The sequence below is a fragment of the Galeopterus variegatus genome, unplaced genomic scaffold (assembly GCF_000696425.1).
Source record: "Galeopterus variegatus unplaced genomic scaffold, G_variegatus-3.0.2 Scaffold62, whole genome shotgun sequence".
Taxonomy (NCBI): Eukaryota; Metazoa; Chordata; class Mammalia; order Dermoptera; family Cynocephalidae; genus Galeopterus; species Galeopterus variegatus.
Window position 1 is genome coordinate 1,156,697 of NW_007726173.1, and position 20,791 is coordinate 1,177,487.

Consider the following 20,791-nt stretch of genomic DNA (forward strand, 5'->3'; position numbering starts at 1 on the left):
AGGGCTGGAGCAGGAAGCACCATGTTCACGGGCTTCCTCTGGGCCTGGCGTGGGCTGGGGTGCCTGGAGGACCTTTATGCTTCTGGGCCCAGCAGTGTCCACACAAAACAAGCCGAGATGAATGTCTCGCACACGGTTATGTTAAGTCACCACTAAACGGCCACGTCCCGGCCCCTCAGCAGCTCCACTGCTCTTCGATTCCGCTGGGCCCCCTGAACTGCCACCTGGTTCCGGTTTGGGATTCCGCGTGATTTTCTGCATACCCCAGCCCGCCATTTATTTACACCACTGGAGTGTGAATTCTATGAATAAATTTTATCATCTTGGGGCTTCAGGATGACAAAAACGTGAAAGCCACGGGAGGTGAGACGCCCGCCTCTCCTCATCCTACGCTGGGGCCGGGGGAGGGCCCTCCTGGGAGCCTCATTTAGATTTTAATTAAACTGACTTTTCCTAAACAATTTGCAATAAATTAGTACCAACCAGGGCTTGCAGCGTCTGGGCACAAGGCAGTGGCAGGCTGCTGGGCAGGACACCAGCTCTCTCTCTGGGGTCACCTCTCTGGGGGCCATGCACAACTCTGGACAGGTCAGCCAGGCTCTGGCCAACACTGGCCCTGGGCTCAGTGCCCTGAGGGCTTGCAGCGTCTGGGCACAAGGCAGTGGCAGGCTGCTGGGCAGGACACCAGCTCTCTCTCTGGGGTCACCTCTCTGGGGGCCGTGCACAACTCTGGACAGGTCAGCCAGGCTCTGGCCAACACTGGCCCTGGGCTCAGTGCCCTGCCTGGCCACAAGTCTGCAGGTCTGTGAACTCCCAGCACCTGGCACCCAGCCCAGCCCTCACCGAACCACCCCATCCCACCCCCAACACTGCAGATGAATCAAGGTGGCCCGACAGGAGTGAACCCCCACCCTCCATGCAAGCGCACAGTAATCCTCCTGAGACCCCTGTCCAGGGGGCTGGGGGAGCTGTGGGGTGGCCCCAGGACTGCTGGTGGCTTGGACACAACATCCTTGGAGCTGTGGTTCAGTCCTAGGCAGCCTGGGCCCTGGAGGTGGCCCTGACACCACGCTGCACCATGGATGGGGTGTGGACCAGCCTGCAGCGGGCTCTGAGAAGGGAGAGAGGACATGCAGCCTTCCTCCAGGATGGGCCTCAGTGCCCACCCGGCTCCCACCCAGCTCCCACCTGACAAAACGCCTGCTCCAGGGGAGGGGACAGAGAGAGGAGGAGTCTTTTCGCTGGATGCTCACAGCAACCCAGGGAAGCCGGTGCCACCATCACCCCACTGTGGAGAGGGAAACTGAGGTTCAGCAAAGTTGAGACTGGGTCCTGGGAACCCACCACTTCCCCCAGTCCACACAGCCCTACCCACCAGGCTGGACTTCCTGTGCCCCCAGCCCAGCCTCCAGTCCTTGCTCAGTGTCCCCCAGGACCCCAGGGTCTGGCCACATCCTTGGTCTAGTGACGAAGTGGCCTGTCTGGTGGACACAGCCCAGGTGAGTTGACAGAGCCAGGCTGTAGCCTATGCCTCCCTGTCCACGCCCCTCCCTGTGTCACCCCATCTGACTGTGAGCTCTCTGACACCTGCCGTGGCTGACAGGCCTGAGCTCAGCCATGGGTGGGCAGCTCCTCCACCTCATGGGGCCTGTGACATCGCCCTGTTAGGAGGCAGCAGGGCACCGGGGAGGAAACTCAGCCTGCTCGGGGAAGGGCCTGTCTGTGCAGATGCAGGTATGCTGCGGATTGACTGAACCGTGTCCCCCAGAGTTCACATATTGGAAACTTAGTCCCCACTGTGACTGTTAAGAGGGAGGGAAATCCTATGATGGTAACTGAAAGGTGCAGCCTTGAAGAGGTGACTAGATTGCAGGACCCTGCAGTAGTGAATGGATTAATAATGGTGGTCAGGGGTGTGGTTCTGAGGGCTTTAAAAGAAGAGCACATGAGAAGTGAGACCCCTTGGTCACTGTCCCCACAATCAAGGTTTTCATCGTATTTGTTCCCTGGACTTTGGACCTCCCAGCCTCCGAAACTGTGAGCGATACATATCGTTTTCTCATAAATCACCCAATTCCAGGTCCTTTGCAATGAGAAACAGAAACAGACTCATGCAGGTGGCTGAGGACGCGTGAGTTGGCCTCAGCTGCTGTAACCAATGGCCTCCAACTTGGTGGCTAAAAACAACACAGATTTATTCTCCTACAGTTCTGGAAGTCAGACATATAAGAACATGGTGCTGGCCAGACTGTGCTCCTCCCGGAGGTTTTGGGGAGGAGACCCTTCCCGTGCCTTTTCAGCTGCGAGAGGCGGCCTGCGTTCTTTGGCTCTGTCATTGTATCACTCCAGCCACACAGATGCTCCTGCCTCCCTCTTATAGGGACCCTTGTGACTTTTGGGGCCCACCTGGGCAATCTCCCATCTCAAGATCCTTAATTTAATCACAGCTGCAAAGTCCCTTGTACCTGTGTTCTTTTCCCAGGTTCTGGGGATTGGGGACGTGGACATCCTTAAGGGGCCTGCACAGGGGAGAAACCAGCAAGCATCCCCATACAGAGGCTCTTCATAGCCTGGAAGGGCTGCAGGGGGAGTGGTGGCTGGGACAGACCCAGGGCATGGGCCTGTGGGTTGGGGAATTTGAGACAGGTGCTCAGGCCTCCCTGCCTCCAGGTCCACAGGCAGTGCCTCCCTGTCTCCTGTCCTCACTGAGCTCAGGCCTGCAGGTGACAGAGGTATGAACCGGCCCTGGTAATCCCCTTGCTGCAGAGGCAGGGCTGGGGGGTGGCAAGGTACAGAACAGGTGCTACATCACAGGGGACTTGAAGGCTGAGTCGCGGGAGCAGAGTGCGGGGCAGGGGAGACCACGTGTTGGGAGCGTCTCCCTGTTTGGGCTGGACTGATCGCCGATGAAGCGCAGGAGACAGGAGGGTGGATAGGGAGGCTCAGCCTGGTTGCCAGCCTCGGAATCCTGATGTCCCGAGTCCCGCGAACCTCACCTTTCTATTAAGTATATGGGGAAACTGAGGCCCAGAGAAGGGAGGGTGGTTAGAACTCAGGGCTTCTTCCGCCACACCCGGGGCCCCTGCTGGCCGTTCCCGGCCTGCTCAGGGAACTCCCCATCAGCTGGCACACGCCAGCCTCCAGCGATGGGGCGGGCAACCCGGGATGCCACCACTCAGAGAGATATGGAGAAGACCTGCTGCTCTCCCACTGCCACCCGCGGACACCCTGCTCAGTCCCTGGACAGAGGCTGTGTCCTTGAAATGGACAAATAGGCCCCCTCTGCAAAGAGACAAGGCACAGCCGAGCGCAGCCCAGCGTGGTCTGCTGTCACCGCCAACGCAGAGCTCGGGCCTGCTGAAGAGAAGGCGGAGGAGGCAGGGCTGGCCTGGGGGCTCGGCAGGGCTCAGGCCTGCAGGATGACCCCAGCAAGGCCTCGGGCAGCAAGGCCCTCGAGGCCCCCAGGACTCAGGGCCCACCAGGGAGAGACCCCCCGAGGCCCCCTCAGTCCCCAGCTCCCCACCTGGCTTCACCACAGCCTCAGAGCAGGGTCTCTTCGTGAGCATTCCCTGTAAATGGCAGATATGGGGGTAGTAGCTGACAGGTGACCCTGAGATAGACCACAGGGCCCCATGGAGACAGTGTGCTCGTGTGCATGTTGATGCTTTTTAATGTCACCGTATATTTGGTCTGTAGAAGGGGCATCACTTTTTAAAAAATTATTCACGTTGAGAGTAGTAGCCTTCTTTGGTTCTTGATTTTGCTGTCCATTGATTTGTGAAACATAATTTGCATTTTTATTCTGGTGAAATATATATAACATAAAAGTTACCGTTTTACCCCCTTTTTGGTGTACAGCCCAGGGACACTAAGACCACTCGCATTTTGTTCAATCCATCTGCAAAACCTCCTCCTCTTCTCAGACTGAAGCTCTGTCCCCTCCCCCGCCAGAAGAGGTGTCATGTTTTCATGAGAGGCTTTTGGGCTGCAGAGAGAACCCCCAGCTACTGCAGGCGAATCCAGCCATATTTTCCACACAGGGTGAGGCATCTGGGGATGGCAGAGGCCCCGCCCCCGAGCTCAGGTGAGGGTGACAATCCCCATTTTGTTCAGGTCTGCACAGTTGTCAGGGCCTTCTGGTGCACACTCACCTGGAGCTCATGCTGGAGCCTTGGGAGCCACATTCAACAGTGTCCAGCGAGCCCGAGGGACAGGCCTTGGTGTCCAGTGAGCTGAGTGGCATCTGCAAACACTGCCACCGAGGGGCAGAACACAGGTGGGGAAGGAGTGGCCCACACCAGGCACAGCAGTGCAACCCTCCTTTCAGGGCATTGAGGCCTCTCCCAGGATCAGAGACCCTGACTTTCTAAGTGTGTGGCCCGGCAGACCCCAACCTCCTGTTAGGCAGGAGAAGGCTACAGCTTCCCCATGTCCTGGCCGCCACTGACCAGCCGGGTGGCCTGGGGTGAGTTGCTTTCCCTCTCCTACCCATTCCCTCTTGTAATGTGGGGCAAAAGGTCACCTGGTGGAGAGTCCTGAGCAGTTGGGCAGGTGGCATGAACACCGTATTGGGCACAGGGGAAGCACTAAACACATTGCAGTGGGGTCTTGGCTGAGGCTTCCAGAAACTTCCGCGACACCCCAAATCTGAGTTTCTAACATTCTAAGAGTCTGGATTCCCAAGGGTAGCAATTCCAAGCTGTCAATTCTAGATTTTCTGCTTCCGAGTAGTGCAGCTACAGTGCCCAGCACAGGGACTAACAGATCCCAGGCAGGACGCGACACCCCAAATCTGAGTTTCTAACATTCTAAGAGTCTGGATTCCCAAGGGTAGCAATTCCAAGCTGTCAATTCTAGATTCTCTGCTTCCGAGTAGTGCAGCTACAGTGCCCAGCACAGGGACTAACAGATCCCAGGCAGGACCCTCGGCCTCCCCACACTAGCAGGGTAGGGACGGCCACCCCACCGCCGGCCCATTTGAGAGATGAGGACTGAGTCCCAGGCTGCAGCAGGAGAGGCTGGAGCTCCCCCGCTGACCCATGTAAGGATGCAGGGAAGATCACGGGCGTGTGGCTTTGAAATAACAAAGTCTAATTTCACAGGACGGGGCAGCATGCAGTGGCCTGGTGGCGTTCAGAGTCCAGCCGGCACATCTGCTCGGGCAGCTGGCTGCCCTGCCGCCGCCCCATGCCGCAGCAGAACCGTTTCATGACGGTCTTGCTTGCGAGGGGTCACAGCCCATCGGTTTTATGGAAACGCTCTCCGTGTTTACTTCCCGCGCAGGGAGACAGACAGCTGTTTTATGCGCACTCGGAGGAACACCTAAAGGGTTTTAGTGTTAATTAAGTTGGGAGGACTGTTCTTAACAAGCACCTTTTTGTAAATGTCAAGCTGTTCTGCTGAGTTTCACTGCTGTCAAGGAAGGAGAGAACGGAGTGGCGCCCCTACTCCTGTCTGCTGCGGGAAATGGGGGGTGCGGGGGCCCTGCTGACGACACACCCCCGTCTGTGTCTGTGCTGGGGGTGGGCATGCTGGCATCTGCCTGCCCAGCAGAGCAACTTCCTGGAATGATCCAGAAGGTGTAAGAGCACTCAGATGGTGGAAAAGCCGCACCAGCCAGAGAGCCATGGGGAGGCTCTGAATGAAGAAGCTGGTGGGAGGCGGGGAGACTGGGCCACTTGCAGAGGGAGGGAGACCTCACGGTGTGCAGGGCGAGGGCTGGGGGTGACAGGCACAAGCCCTTACTGTCCCCAGGGCCCTGAGCAGGACACCCTCACAGCATGTGCCAGGCAAGCACACAAGGTCCCACTCCCAGATGGTAGAGCCAGCTTGAAATTCTTCATAATTTTATATCTGGACTTGGGGTTTATAAGTGAAATCTCACGTGCTGGGGGCTTGGAGCCTGGGCTCAAGCCTCCTCTCACTGCCTGCCCAGGATGGGTTCTCACCGCCTGGTGCCCCAGGCCTGCCAGTCACCCTCTCCTACCCGCACACCTAGTGACAGTCATGTTTTGGGGGTAGGCCAGCACTCTACAGTCATTCTGCCCCACTAGGGGGACCTAGGGTCTCAGTGTGGGGTGAGGTGGCAGCTGTCCCCATCCTGGGCTGGCAGATCAGCAGCTGAGAGACAAGGCCTGTGCACCTGGAGCAGGAGTCGGTCCGTCCACGTGGAACACCCTGGATGGGGGGTGGGGGGTAGCAACTGAAGATGGGCCCCCAGCAGGATGGAGGGCGCGGCCTGCAGGCCCTCGGGCACGCGAGGGCTCACGGCCTCTGCAGGGAGGCTGCTCTGCAGGGAGGCTGCAGGGCAGCAGCGTGTCTAGGGCCAGCAGGGAACCCTCAGGGAAGGGGGCTTGGAGAAATGGGGCTGTGGTTCCAGAGGACCCTAGGAAGTGCGGTGGACATGAGGGGGTGCTGGGTTCCAAGCTCAGGAGAGACTAGCCAGAGGCTGGACTGTGGGGTGGGGAGAGAGATTTGTGAGACGGGGCGGGGCTCCGGCCGGGGTGTCTCAGGCTCACCCTCTTCCCGCTGTGGCCTTGCAGGACCTGGAGGACAGTGTCAGCCCCCAGCTGGTCTGGCCCACTTTCTGGCCCCAGCTGAGAGCCGCAGACCCAGCTGCGTCCGTGGCTTGCGACAGAGTTCATTGATCCCACACCCTGGTTCGTCCCCAGGCTCCCGGCGGGACCTCGGTGCCAGCACTTGGTCTCCAGTGTGATTCTTCTCCGTCACCCGCAGCCTTGCACGCGGTGGCTCCCAGGCATCGTTCTGCCTGTGGTAAAATTCTGGGGCTCCACGCCGGCCTGGCTCTGCACCCCTCTCGGTCCCCCTCCTCCTGGCCCCAGTGTGCAGGGTCACAGCACACCTGGTCGCCTGCCTCTGCCCTGTGTGGGGCTCCCAAGGCCTCTGCCTCCTCAGTGCTGGCATCCTGGGCACCCAGACGGTGGTGAGTGAACCTGCTGGCCCCTGGACGCTGGAGAGCGGCCTGGCTCTGCACCCCTCTCGGTCCCCCTCCTCCTGGCCTCTGTGTGCAGGGTCACAGCACACCTGGTCGCCTGCCTCTGCCCTGTGTGGGGCTCCCAAGGCCTCTGCCTCCTCAGCGCTGGCATCCTGGGCACCCAGACGGTGGTGAGTGAACCTGCTGGCCCCTGGACGCTGGAGAGTCCTGTCTAGTCTGGACTGCACAGTTAGAGCCAGCAGGCCTTTCTAGGTGGGGAAACTGAGGCCCAGAGGAGGGCAGAAGAATGCCCGCAGCTGCCTAGCGAGGGAGGCTTAGAGCTGAGTCTGGGCTCCCCATGGCCCGAGTATGAAACCTGACCCTGGGCCCACAAGCTGTGACCCTGGGCCGAGCCTCGGTGCCTGAGCTCCTCCCGCTTCATTTGTCAATGGGGTGGAGGATCCAGGGCACGCCGGGTGTGGACCCTGCCCACGCCACAAGTGGTGGTAGCTTCAGTGTCACTTCAGTGCCCCCAGGAGTCTTGGGGGTGGTTGTCTCCATTTTACACGCACAGTGGGGAAGAGAAGATCCAGAACGGGACATGGGCTCTGTGATTCTGGCCTCCTGGCTGCCCCGTGCCCCTGCATATCGGTGGTGACCTGGGCCCTGGGCTGCTGGGCTGACAGCATCTCCAAGACCAAGTGACCTTCCAGAGCCCCAGACTCTTCTTTCCCGTGTGTGTGTGCGTGTGAGTGTGGAGGGTCTTCGGGGGCAGAGGTAGGCACCTGGGATGCAGGCTCCCTCTGCAGGCTCCCAACCCCAAAGCAACCCCTCTGTGGCCACCTGAGAAATCTACTGTCCTCCCTCTAAACAGTCCTGCTAGTGCCTCCTTGCCTGCTCGTCCTCTCCCCTCACACTCCAGCCCCGCTCTGGCACCTGCCCAGCCCCCACTACCTGCCACCCAGGCTGACTTCCTTGACTTGAGAGGACACTTGGGGTCTGCCTTCAGGCCCCCAGGTGCAGTGTGTGTCACCCCCAGGGGAGGGGCGCACACTTGCCCCATGTGCACCGCCACAGTTCATCTCACTCTGGCCCTGCAGGGTGGATGGCATCACACCCAGGCATCGGCATCTGAGGCCCCACGGCCGGCCAGGGGCAGAACCTGAGGCCGGTCCTGCGGCCTGAGCTACTGCTCCCCCTACACTGTCCTTGTCCTTCCTGGAGATAGGGCCAGGCACATGCCCCTGAAGGTCTGTGGAGACACTGGCGCTTGAAGCTCGGAAGTCTTCTGGTAAATTCTGCATCCCAGGGTCCTGATCCAGGAAACGGTGCGTGGGCTAAAACGGTGAGCAAAACCCGCCCCGTGAGGCACCGCTGACTTAAAAGCCCGCTCGCTCCTGGCGGGAACCGTGGGGCTGGCATCTGCAGCGTTTGAAAACTGACTGCAAACAGCCTGCCAAGGAACTTCGGAACTGGTGGCTTAGGAATTATGTTAGGAATTCGGAGTCTATGGCTATGAAGCAAAAATCGTCTCAGCATCTCCGGGCAGGGGTCTTTCAGGGAGCGAGATGGGGTGGGAATGGGGGGACACAGGTTAAGGGAAAGGGAGGTCGAGTGATTGCTGAGAAGAGCGAAAAAGCCCTGGAGCTTCACATAGACACCAGGGAGGAGCCTGGCCTGACCCGAGACGTCTCGTGATGGCTGGGGCCACATCACAGGTGTCAGGCGCAAGCACTGAGGTGTCACAGCGAACAGAGGTGGGTTGGGGGTGGTTCTACAGCATCCCTTAAGACAAAAGGTCAAGAGTAATCAACCTTGCCCTTGAATACACATTAATTCACCCACCAGGTAGTCTAGAATCTGTCCTTATGGCAGGGGGCATCCCTTAAGAACACTCGGAGCACAGAGGCCAGCTGAGGGCTCTGCAGACTCTCGTCCCTGTCGCACACTGGGCCGGAGCATGAGCTCCTTGAATGAGCCTTGTTGATGCCAGGTGCTGTTCTAGTTGCTTTGTTGGTGTAAATCCCTCTGATTCTCAAAGCATCCCTTTGAGAGAGGTGGAGGGGCCCGTCCAGCCCGGGACGAGCTCCCCTGAGTAACCAGGGAATGACAACCGCCCCGCTCCCCTCACCGCCTGGCTCCCGCCCTCTGTTGGTCAAACCTGAGGGAAACCAGATGACACAGGGCCATGTCCACAAAGCTCAGCCTCTCAGGGTCCAGAGGAGGGTGAAGGAGAGGTAGGGGTGCGTGGTCTGGAGGATCAGAAGATTCCAGCATGTCACACTATCTAAATGATTCTCGCTCTTTCTGTCCGTCTCTAAGTGTCTATTCCTGAGTGTGCACAAGTTAACCATGCGTCCGACGCAGCTCCACTGGGCTATATTTTCCATGTTTCTAGAAAAGTTTGGGTGAGTTGTTCATTCTTCCTGAACATGCTTATGGATCTCACCAACACCACAGGAACACCGACCACGTGCTGGGTCCCCTCCCAGGCCCGGAGCTGCACCTGCCTGGGGTGGGCAGATGGGGAGACTGATCACCTGGCAAAGAGGAGTGGAAGGGAACGGAGAAGACAGGAACAGGCTGGCACAGCAGGCTGTGGGATAGCACAGACATCTGGGTGGCAAAAAGCGCTACAAAGAAACACAAAGCGGAGTGAGAGTGGGGGGGACGGTCTCTCGCAGGAGGTGACACTGGAACAAACACTGCAGAGAGGGAGAGTGACTGTGGAAGTCTAGACAAGAACACTGGCAAGGAGAAGAGAGCGCGTAAAGGCCCTGGGGTGGCAGGAGGTTGGCGCATTTGAATCACAGGAGGACCCATGTGGTTGGACAGGCTGAGTGGCGAAAGCTTTGCTGGCGTATGTGGGACCCAATGAAGGGCCTTGTGAAGAATTTGGATTTTATTCTAGATCTGAGTGGGGGGTCTTGGGGCAATTGGAGCAGGTAGTCTCCTGGTCTCATTGCAGGGTTGGCAGTGGCTGCTGAGTGGACAGCAGAGAGAACAGGAGGCGGCGTCGGAGCCAGGCGAGGACAGGGCTGCATTACTCCAAGGAAGAGAACGGTGGCCAGACCCAGAGGCAGCGTGGAGGTGGGGAGCAGGGCTCAGACTCTGGAGATGTTTTAAAGTGGAGGCAACAGAAGGGACTGAGCTGGCACGTTAGGCGGCGGTATCAGAGCAGGCACTTGGTCCTGAGATATAGATGGTACTTCTGTTTGGCAGTGACCCTGGGTGTGGACAGCTCAGGTGTGGGGAAGAACGTACCTTTGGAGGTGAGGGGACCAGGGGTGGGACGAATGGCCCATATGGGTGTTTTTGTGGCCCGGCCTAGTGCCAGACTAGAAATGGCAAAGAAGCCAGAGTCCCGGCTGCTGTCCTGGATCCTGCTCCGACTCTCCTCTTGCCCCCACACATTCCAGAATTGCTGCTCAGTGACTTTATCAATTACAATACTAGCTACATGTTCATCTCCTTGGGAACAATTTTCACGTGGCATTGCACAGATGTCCTCTGCAGAGCGTTGCTCAGGAAGGAAAATCTTACTCATCTGAACAACACTGACCAAATGAGCCAGGAACAGCAAGCAGTGCTCATAGCCCCAAGCCGCTCAGCTCCACTTGGTCCATTGATTTTCTCCATCTTTTTTTCTGCTTTAAAGAAAAAGTCTGCTCATTCATTTGCTTCTTTATGGTCGTCTTCTCTCCTGCCCCCTGCAATGCAGACTTGAGCTAAGCAGGACCGCCTGTCTTGTGTGTGCTGCAGCTCTGTGGCCACCCTGCTGAGGAGCCCCTACAGTATATCTGAATAAATTAATGATTGTGTGAGTGTCTTAGTTTGGGCTGCTATAGCAAAATATCGGACCAGATGGCTTAAATGACACACATTTATTTCTCGCAGTTCTGGAGGCTGGAAGTCCAAGGTCAGGTGCTGGCAGATTTGGTTCCCAGTGAGAGTCTATTCCTGGCTTGTGGTTAGATTCTTCCCACATGTCCTCACATGGCCTTTCCTTGGCACAAGCTGATGAGGAGAGCAATGAGCCATCTCTTTCTCTTTCTTTTCTTATAAGGACACCAATCCTGTTGTGGGGGCCCCACCCTCATGACCTTATCTAACCCCAGTCACCTCTCAAAGGCTCCACCTCCACATACCATCACATTGGTAGTCAGGGCTTCAACTTCAATGTAAGAAACATCCAGTCCACAGCATAGAGTGAATAAATTGTTATGGATTCCTCTATGATAGGTGGACTTGGTAAAAAATATCCAGTTATAGAGTGAAGGATTTTTATTTCTTTTGTTGTTGGTTTTGTAATAGCAAAGAGAGAGAGAGAGAGAGAGAGAGAGAGAGAGAAGCACAGTAAACAAAAACCAGCCAAAGAAAAAAGTGTCTGTTACTCATTAACATAAATTTTTAGTAAAGTTGTCTCTCTTCTTCCTCACTGAGGATAAGAAATAGAGGTGGGAATTCTATCCTCATGGAAAATAGGAAACACTCACAACTCTGCTACAAGTGAAGAAGATCTCTCCAGTGCCATGGGGCTTCACTGTGAGCCAGGGGCAGTCCCACTGACCCAGAGGACAGCCTCACTCCTGCTGGTGGCCACTTCAGGAATAACTCACATCATGCACAAATAAACCATGACAGAAATAGGCAAAAGCAGGACTCATTAAAACTACTGCAAGAAAAAGGAAGAAAATAATAGGAAAGGCAAAAAGCAAAGATGCACATGAAAAAGACTTGCATTGGGGAAAATGAAGTTTTTTTTAAAAAATCAGGAACCTAAAGATCTAAAGGAAAACATCTCTTCTATACAACAATTGCTGAAACAGGATACAAAACAATAAAACGATAGAATATTTAAAATGGGCAGGCAGGGCTCAAACAAGGAGGAAAAAAAAACATGCCAAAATGAAGGCCACACTGGATTCAGACAAAAGGAGAATAGATACCGTGAAAAACACTGTCAGAGACATGAGGCTCAGGCTTGAAAAAAGCAGGAATAATAAAACAGGAAAGAACAAAGAATTAAAAAGTATTAAATAAAACAAATAGAAAAGGAAAACAAAAAAGAAGATAAAACATACACATAATTGGTGGGCTCACAGAAGAGAATCAAATATAAAAGAAAAACAATTCAAATAATTCAAGAAAATTTTGTGAAGTTAAAAACAAGGATTAAATGTATGGATTGAGAGGGTATAGTGAATTGAATTATGTCCTCCCGAAACTCACTGACACTTGAATTGGGTCCCCAAGTTTTATGTGTTAGACACTTGGCTCCCCACTGTGACTGTTAGGAGGGTGGGAAATCCTGTTATGGTAATTGAAAGGTGGAGCCTTGAAGAGGTGATTGGATTGTAGGACCCTGCAGTAGTAAATGGATTAAAAGTGGTGGTCAGGGGTGTGGTTCCGAGGGCTTTCAAAGAAGAAGAGACTCTGCCTTTTGCTCTCTCTGCTTCCACCATCTTGTAATGTGAGACCTCTGGGTCACTGTCACCACCAGATGGACTTTGGACTTCCCAGCCTCAGAAATGTAAGAAATAAATTTTGTTTTCTTTACAAAATACCAAGTCCCATGTATTTTATTGTAAGCAAAGGAAATGGACTAACACAGAGAGTATACCACGTTCCTGTAGAAATTGATCCAAGTAATCAACACCGAGGCCTATTAGAAAATGACTACGGCTTGCTGGGGAGAGTAGAGCAATTAATTGAGCTGTGCCATGCTGCCTCAGACACCTGCACTGCCAACCATGGGCTAGCTCTGTGCACACGGGCGGCCTGGTGTGACTCTCCAACCATAGTTGTATCAGCATGTTATGATGCCATCTCGTACCAATCTGGCTACTGGAATCCCCAGTAGTAAAGTGAAATACTCAAGGCTATCCAGCACAGAGGATGGCTATATTGACCTTCAGTTTAAGAAAAGCCCTCCTAAGATCCCTTACAAGGCCATTGCACTTGCCACTGTGCTGATTTTGATCGGTGCCTTTCTCATTATCATAGGCTCTCTCCTGCTGTCAGGCTACGTTAGCAAAAGGATTGATCACCAGATCTGGTCTCATGGTGTTAAACGCCACATCTGTGCTCATGTCTCTCCCATGTGGACCCCCAGCCGGGCCAGGGGATTTGCATCTGAGTCTTAATTGGTAAACATGGGGCTTCTGGTCAAGATGGTGGAATAGAAGGTCCCCAGTGTCACTCTCTCCCACAAATCAACAAATTTAGAACTATAAAAAAGCAATGACAGCCAAGATGGGGCTGCTAGAGCTCAGAGGAAGAGGAGGAGAGACCTACAGAGTGCACAAAGGCAGGAGAAGACACGATGAGAGAAAGAAAATACCTCTCCAACCAATTTGAGCCCTGGCTGTGTCCAGCCTGGAGCTGCTGAGCACATGGAGCAGGAGCCGGCAGAAGCCACAGCTTTGCCCTTTGGATGGAGTTACTTGGAGGAAGCAGGGGAGGAGAGAGCCTTGGTAGCCCCCAGGACAGCAAAACTACTAATAGGGTTCCTGAAGACCCACATAGGAGCGAGGAGCCACAAGAACTGAAAGAAGGAGCCACTCAGAGGCTGGTGAGTCATTGCAAGGGACTGGCACATGGCACATCCCATGGGAAGTGTTAGAGCACGAGTGGAGGGGGAGACGGGCCCACTGGGAGAACACTGGGGCACAGCAAGGACAGCTGATCTGCACCCCAATCAGAGAAGGACAACTCAGAGGAGGCTAGTCAGGAATATAGAACTGCAGGGGGTGCAGTTTGATGAAAAAACTCAGGCGGAGACCAGAGTTTCTACACAACTCAGGTGCACCATGTCTCTCAAGAGCCAGGAGTACCTGTAAAGTCAACCATTAAAACCTGAACTGCACAAAAAGCCTTCCCTAGGTAATGAGCAGCAAAGCAGCATTTAAGCTCAACCACAGAGCTCAAGTACTGGTCCCCACAGAAAGCTCCCCCATTTTAGAAGTAAGCGAGGGGGACTGGACCCCCCACCACCACCACCAGGCACACACCAGTGCCACAGGGCCCTCCTAGGGTCCTGAGGTATGGATCCGGGGACTGAGCCCTCTTCCCACAACGAGACACACCACCAACACCACCAGCAACTAGGTGAGGAGCATGCCAAAAACATTACCTCCATGTGGGTGGCCCACCACACCCACCACAATAACCATGGCTAGACGCCACAACCACCAGATGGTCCGCCAACTACTGGAGTGCATTGACACAAGGAGAGTCACCAGCAGAGATAAAGAATAGGAGAGGATGTCTCTCTCCACAAAGCCCATTCCAGAGTGACCAAAGAAGCATCCGCTCTATGATAATATTGGGGGAACTGAACACACCACTCAGCATTGGACAGATCATCTAGGAAAACAAATCAACAGAGTTACCATTACTCTTTCAGAGGGAGAGAAGAAATCTAGGGTTATCAGAGTGGGGAGGGGGAAGGGGAGAAATAGGACAAGGGGTATAAAGAATAATTACAATTTGTAACAGTACATGTGCTGGTAATATTGATTTGATCAACATATGTCAACATTGAACCCCAAAATATGTATAATCAATTATGTTTCAATAAAAATTTTTTTTTTTTTGGTCTTTTTTCCGTGTCTGGCAACGGATCGCAACCCTCAGTGTTGCCCCCATACCGGACCGGAGACCGGCAACGGGATTGCAAACCTCGGTGTTGCTCCCGCGCCTCGCTCAGCCAGTGAGCGGGAGCCGGTCTGTATGTGGGATCCGAACCCTCGGACGGGAGCGCCAGCCGCGCTTCCCAAGCGGCGCACTATCCAGTGCGCCACCGGGCCGGCCCCAATAAAAATTTTTTTAAAAAAGAAAATGACTGGAGGTCAAACACCAATAATGTGCTTGGCGCCCGGGCAAAAGGATTAAGGCATCGATATGATGAGAAGAGGCCAAGCTGGCTTCATATTCTCTATAACATCACCCCCATTAGAAAGGAGTGAAATAATGTCTACAAAACCCTGAGAGAGAGAAAGTAGGAGCCAGGAATTTTATCTGAGAATAAAATTTTAGAACAGCATAAAACTGTTATTCAAGTTTAACCATAAAAAGGCCTTTCTAAAAATATTTGTGAATTGAGGGACTGCTCTCTACTGAAGTTCTTTTTAAAAATAATTAGCAGAGAACAAAATTTTAGTCAATCCAAAGGTGAGTATAGGAACTATCAAGGGAAGGCTGATTATGAGCAAGGACTAAGGTTAAAATAAGTGAGGAACTTATGGCTGCGAATGGCAATATAGAAATGGCAGCATAGTGTGGTAGATACCTGCAAGCAAAGCTCCTCAACAGCACTCAGAAGGAGTAATGATGTCATTAAAACCCAGGCTCCTCTCTTTTTCCTCAATTGTCCTCAAATGTTGGCCATTTGTCCTCTGGCTTGTTACCTCATGGTCACAAGACAGCTGCCACAGCTCCAGACATCACATTCTAACATGCATGCACATGCCTTTCATCTCATGAAGGCCATTTTTCCTTCCCTTGAATCTCGGCTGGCCTTAAGACCTCTTTGGCCAATAGAACGAAGCAGAAGGGATGTCCCATGAGTTCTGGAGCCTTGGTCTCAGGTCACGGTAGCTTCCACTCCACTCTCTTTGCAGCAAACACTAAGGTGAAGTTTCCCTCCAGAGCTCCCTCATCATGCTCTCCTCCCCTGTCCTGTCCCCTCCCCATTCCACTTTTCTCCCAGGGAGCTCCTTCTTGGAAAACCACTTGCACTCACGTCCTTGGCTCAGCACCTGCTCTGAAGAACTTGGTCTACCACGACATCTAAGAACTAAAGGAATTAAGTTCAGCCTGACCCTGAGCACCCAATCCAAGCACACAGCCATGGAGGGAGGCTGAAATGGTGTCCCTGGAGGCCTGACCCAAGGAGGCTTCCACTAAGTCCCAGGTAGCAGGCTCACTGGTGGGAAACTCATGTTGGCCGGCTGTGGGAGAACCCCTAGTATGGCGGGGTGGCCAGGAGTGGTGCTGGTGATCGTGGTGATGCTGCCAACACATCATACATAATACAAAGACCCATAGGCCCGGCCGTCCCCTTGCGGTGGCCTCATTCTCAGCTCCTCCTGCGGATCGCCTTTTCAACACTGCTGTCCGGCCTGGGTGGTCCATTGTCTCTGCTCCACTGTGGTCCCCTCCACGATCTCCCAGGCAACAGAGGAGCGGGGCCCAGCCGTGGTCACATGCTGTGCCCTGCTTTCCATCCTCAGTTGTCAAGAACAAGGCTCTTTATCTAAAGAATGTGGTCTCGAGATAATTAGCTCTAACGACCTTAAAGATACAGTCCAGCGACTGCAGTGGAAGAGGCTTTGGTTGGGAAGGGTTGCCACCCAGGAATGTCACACTCAGCCTAGATGTCACTCACAGGCATGGACAGAAAGTGAGCCACTGCAGACACACAAGGACTCGGGGAATACACCACTTGGGTAGTTCGTGCGAGTGCTTCCCAGATTCATGGAAGGGAGGAAGCAAAATAGATATACTAAGAAACAGTCTCTGTCGGTCTAGTGCCTAATATTTTCCAGCCATTAGCATGTCAATAATAATAATAATAATACCATCAAAAATGATGACAGGTGGCCCTTACTGAGCACTCTATCCACGAAGCACTCACAATAACTCAATGAAGAGGAGGCAAATTTTATCCCTATTTGTAGATGAAAGAAGGGACAGGCGGGGCTAAGTCACCTGTCCACGGTCCTAGAGTTCTGAAGCATCGAAACCAAGATTCACACCCAAGGTGTCTGGCTGTGAAGCCCATGCATGTGGCCCCCACACCACATGCTCACCCTGTAGATACAGAGGCAAGAGCCACAGCCCTGCACACGGAAGCCTCAGGTCCAGCTGGGGTCAGCTCGGTGGCAGAGTGGTAGATGGCATGTGGCACACACTGGGAGGGCAGCAGCTCAGCACCACAGCAGAGCTGGGGATGGAGGTGGGATGGGCTTACCACAGAGGGTCGTGCCAGACTATGTCCAAATTCTGATCAGGGTGATGGGGACCTAGGAAGGGTAGGCAGGGTGGGGGCCCCCAAGCAATGCCTGGGCAGTGAGGAACACCTTGCATGTGAGTGTGAGCGTGTGCACACACACGTGTGCTCAGGGGGTGGGGCACGGGCGGTTCTGAGTCACTGTGTGGATGAGAGAAGGAAGACCCAGGACTCAGCCTGGAGCCACCGAGGAGATGAGAGGGTCGGGTCACAGTGAGAACAGGACATGGAGTCGACAGGGCTTTTCAGTCTTGTTTTCCCTTCAGATGCTAAGGACTCAAGCTCGTTTATGAACTGAAGGTAGAAACGAGAGGAGGGGGAGCGATTAAAGATACGAGGCTGCTGGTGGAGCTGGGGCTCGGCCCGGGCATGTGCTGGCGTGAACGTGACCCGCTCGACTGCAACAGGAGGCCGAAGACTCGGATGACAGTGAAAAAAAGAGCCAGAATTATGTGCTATCTACAAAGGTGGCTTAAATAAATTTTGATATATGGTTTAAAAACAAAGCATTAATGTAGGCATTTGCGTGGGCAAACAGCACCAGAAAGAACAGAGAAGTGACAACATTAATATCAGTCAAAAATGACTCAAAGCATAAGTCACTAAGAGGGACAGTGAGACCAATACAGATCAGTAAGAGGTGTTATACACAATGAAGCTGCAACTGGCTTCACATCTAATACCAAGACATAAAAAGAAAAACGGTTAGATCTATAAGGAGAACTGACAAGACCCAGCCGCAAGAGGAAATTCAACATAGTGTTGTGGATAATGACAAATCAGGTGTACAAGAATAAATAAGAATATCAAGAATGAGAATTATATTTACATGTGTCACACTCCACCCCTCCTGTCACAAGATACAGCTTATTTTCTATAAATTCATGGAACACAAGAACATATGAAAAGTCATTTGATTGGATTCACTAGGGAAATGCACATTTTAGACATATGATTGCTCAATACCAGATTAGCAACATTAAAACAATTTTAAGTATCAAATACAGTGAAGAAGTGGAGAAAAGATACTTCTCTCTTTGGAGGGTGGTGTAGACGGTCGTACTGATCACAAACCTCAGCTTCCCATGGGGCATCATGTGACTTGTGGATAGAGTGCTCGGTAAGGGCCACTTGTCATCAGAGAGAGCTGAGCAGGTCACCTCCTTGCAGAGGAGCCAGCATGTGGTCAGCTGTGCCTTCCCTCTGTTGCAATGACCAACAGTAGCCTAGAGTGTGCCCTGCATCTTCCTGGACCCTGGGGTGAGATGATAGCCAGCCAACATGGACTGGAAGCAGGGCCGAGAAACAAGTCCCCACCCTCATGACCACTGAGGCTGGGGGCTGCTTTGTTACCACTGATGACCCAGCCCTTCCTGGCTGATAATAGAGGATGATTTGGTAGTTCCTACTGAAACTTCAAATGCTCATAAAGTGTGACTCAGCACATCTACTTCTCACCCACTACCCTTAAAACACCCATTACCATCCAGTTTCTTACACTCCCAGCTGAGAGCAAATTTAAAAAGCTGGACAACATAAACAGAAATCTGTTTAGAAGCATGAGAGTCGTAGAACCACCTAAAAGTAGAAGGACTAAAATTCCAGAGAGTGGAGACGTCGGAGAGATAAGGTGACAATCTGCAGCTATGTTTTTCCTGGGGCCTTTGCCATTGTGGGCCTGACTACAGGCTGAGAGTCCAGGCGTGGTCCAGCCAGAGGGACAGCACCAAGGAAGGAAGCAAGATCTGACAGCAGTCAGTGGGGCTGACTGCAAGAGACACAGCCTGGGACTTAGGAGTCAGACACGCAGCCAGCTTCCCTCCTGACATTTGCCAGGTTCTGAAGCTGCACAGTGTGGAAGACTAAAGCCCAAATCCTTTGAGAAGCAGAGAGAACATCCTGAATACAATCCATGCTGAAAAGACCAAGACCTCCGGGAAGGGGGCTTCAGTGAGCCCACCAGGCTCACATGTGGGCTCCCTGTATGGCTCCCTTCTAGAAGCAGAGATGAGTCTGAGCATGGTCACAGATGCCACCAGCCTTGACCCAGCTCAGCCACTCACTGCATCTGGGTGTCAGCCCCCCTCCCCTGTTCTCTCTGCCTATCAGAGAAATGGGTGAGTATTTTCCAGTGGAAGACACCGCATGTACCTTCTACAGCTTTTGTTTATGTGTAACGTCCAGCAACCAAAAAAAAAAAAAAAAAAAAAAAAAGAGCTGAGCTCTCACCAGGAATTTAGAAGGCCAGGAGACAGTGGGGTGACAGTTTTAACGTACTGTGATAAAAAAAGAAACGCCAACCTAAGAGTCTACATCAGTGAAAATACCCTTCAACAATGAAGACATTCGGGGCAAAGAAGTACTGAGAATTCATCACCACAGGCTCGAACTAAAGAAATCCTAAAACGAGCTCTTCGGGTGGAAGGAAAATAATCCTAGACAGAAACGGGAAAATATCATAAAGAATGAGCAACAGCGGAAAGGTAAGTTCCTGCAGAAATAAAAGTAGCATCTGTTGTGTGTAATAATAACAGTTGTGGATTCTGACATCTAAAATATATGTTAAACTTAAATGCAATGTGACAGGGAGACAAAAGGCCGGGGGAGTAAACGGAGTTAAAGTGTCCCAGAGTTCCAGCAGAGCAGGAAATCGGCAAAGTCTCCACTCGTCTCAACTGCTGTGTATGAGTCAAAGGTGAGTGCTGAAATCTCTAGGATAAGCACTAAAAATTAGTAAAATTATCACTGGCAAGTTAAGAGCTGAAAAACAAATAATAAAAATAGTTCGTTAACTAATAGAAGGCAAGAAATGAGAGGAAATGAAACATAATTGGGTGAATCAAATAGAAAACAAATGGCAGGATGGCAGCAAATGTAGAGAAATGATATTGAATAGCATGGGCCAAATATTACAAGGCAAAGGCTAATCGTGTCCGACTGGATACAGAAAGAAAAACCCAACCGTAAACCAATTAAAAGAGACACTCTTTAAATCTAAGCACACGACACAGATTGAAAGAAAAACATGGGAAAAGAGAACGCGTAAACACTAAGCAGAAGAAAGCTAGCAGAGCTATACTGACGGCAGCGGAGCAGACGGGAAAGCAAGATGCTTTGCTGGAGGCGGCACAGACACGTGCTGAAAGGATCAATACTTCAGGTAGATACTATAGCCCTAAATAAGCATCAATAACATAGGAGACATAAAAGAAAACTTGGCTGAACTAAAACCAGAGAGAAATCCATACTCATATGAGGGTACTTCAGAAATCTCATGAAAAAATCATATTATCTTTTAATTCTATTTGTTCACAAACTTGCTGAAGTGTCCTAATAGAGGGAGGCTTTAACCCACCTCTCTTGCTGGCCGGTTTAATAAGCAGACAGAGATATCAGTGGGAATGTAGAATCTTGAACAACACGATTGACAAGCCTGACCTAATTGACAAGTGATACAGACCACTGCACCCGGCAAGAGCAGAATCCACATTCTTTTCATCAGCACACAGGACACTTGCCAACATTGCCACGTGCTGGCTGCAACGCACGTCTCAACACATTTCAAACGACTGAAGCCGCGCGGAGTGTGTTCTCTGGCCACAATGGATTAAATTGGATACGAAAACCTGAATACAACTAGAAAATCCCCAACTGTTTGGAAATTAAACCACATACCTTTAAAGAACCAATTAAAAGAGACACTCTTTAAATCTAAGCACACGACACAGATTGAAAGAAAAACATGGGAAAAGAGAACGCGCAAACACTAAGCAGAAGAAACCTAGCAGAGCTATACTGACGGCAGCGGAGCAGACGGGAAAGCAAGATGCTTTGCTGGAGGC

At 52.5% G+C, this 20,791-nt stretch overlaps 1 pseudogene; it reads left to right on the forward strand.

Annotated features, from left to right (window-relative positions):
- Positions 1-12,753: 12,753 nt before the first annotated feature.
- LOC103593678 lies at positions 12,754-13,080 on the forward strand (annotated as a pseudogene).
- The last annotated feature ends 7,711 nt before the right edge of the window (positions 13,081-20,791 follow it).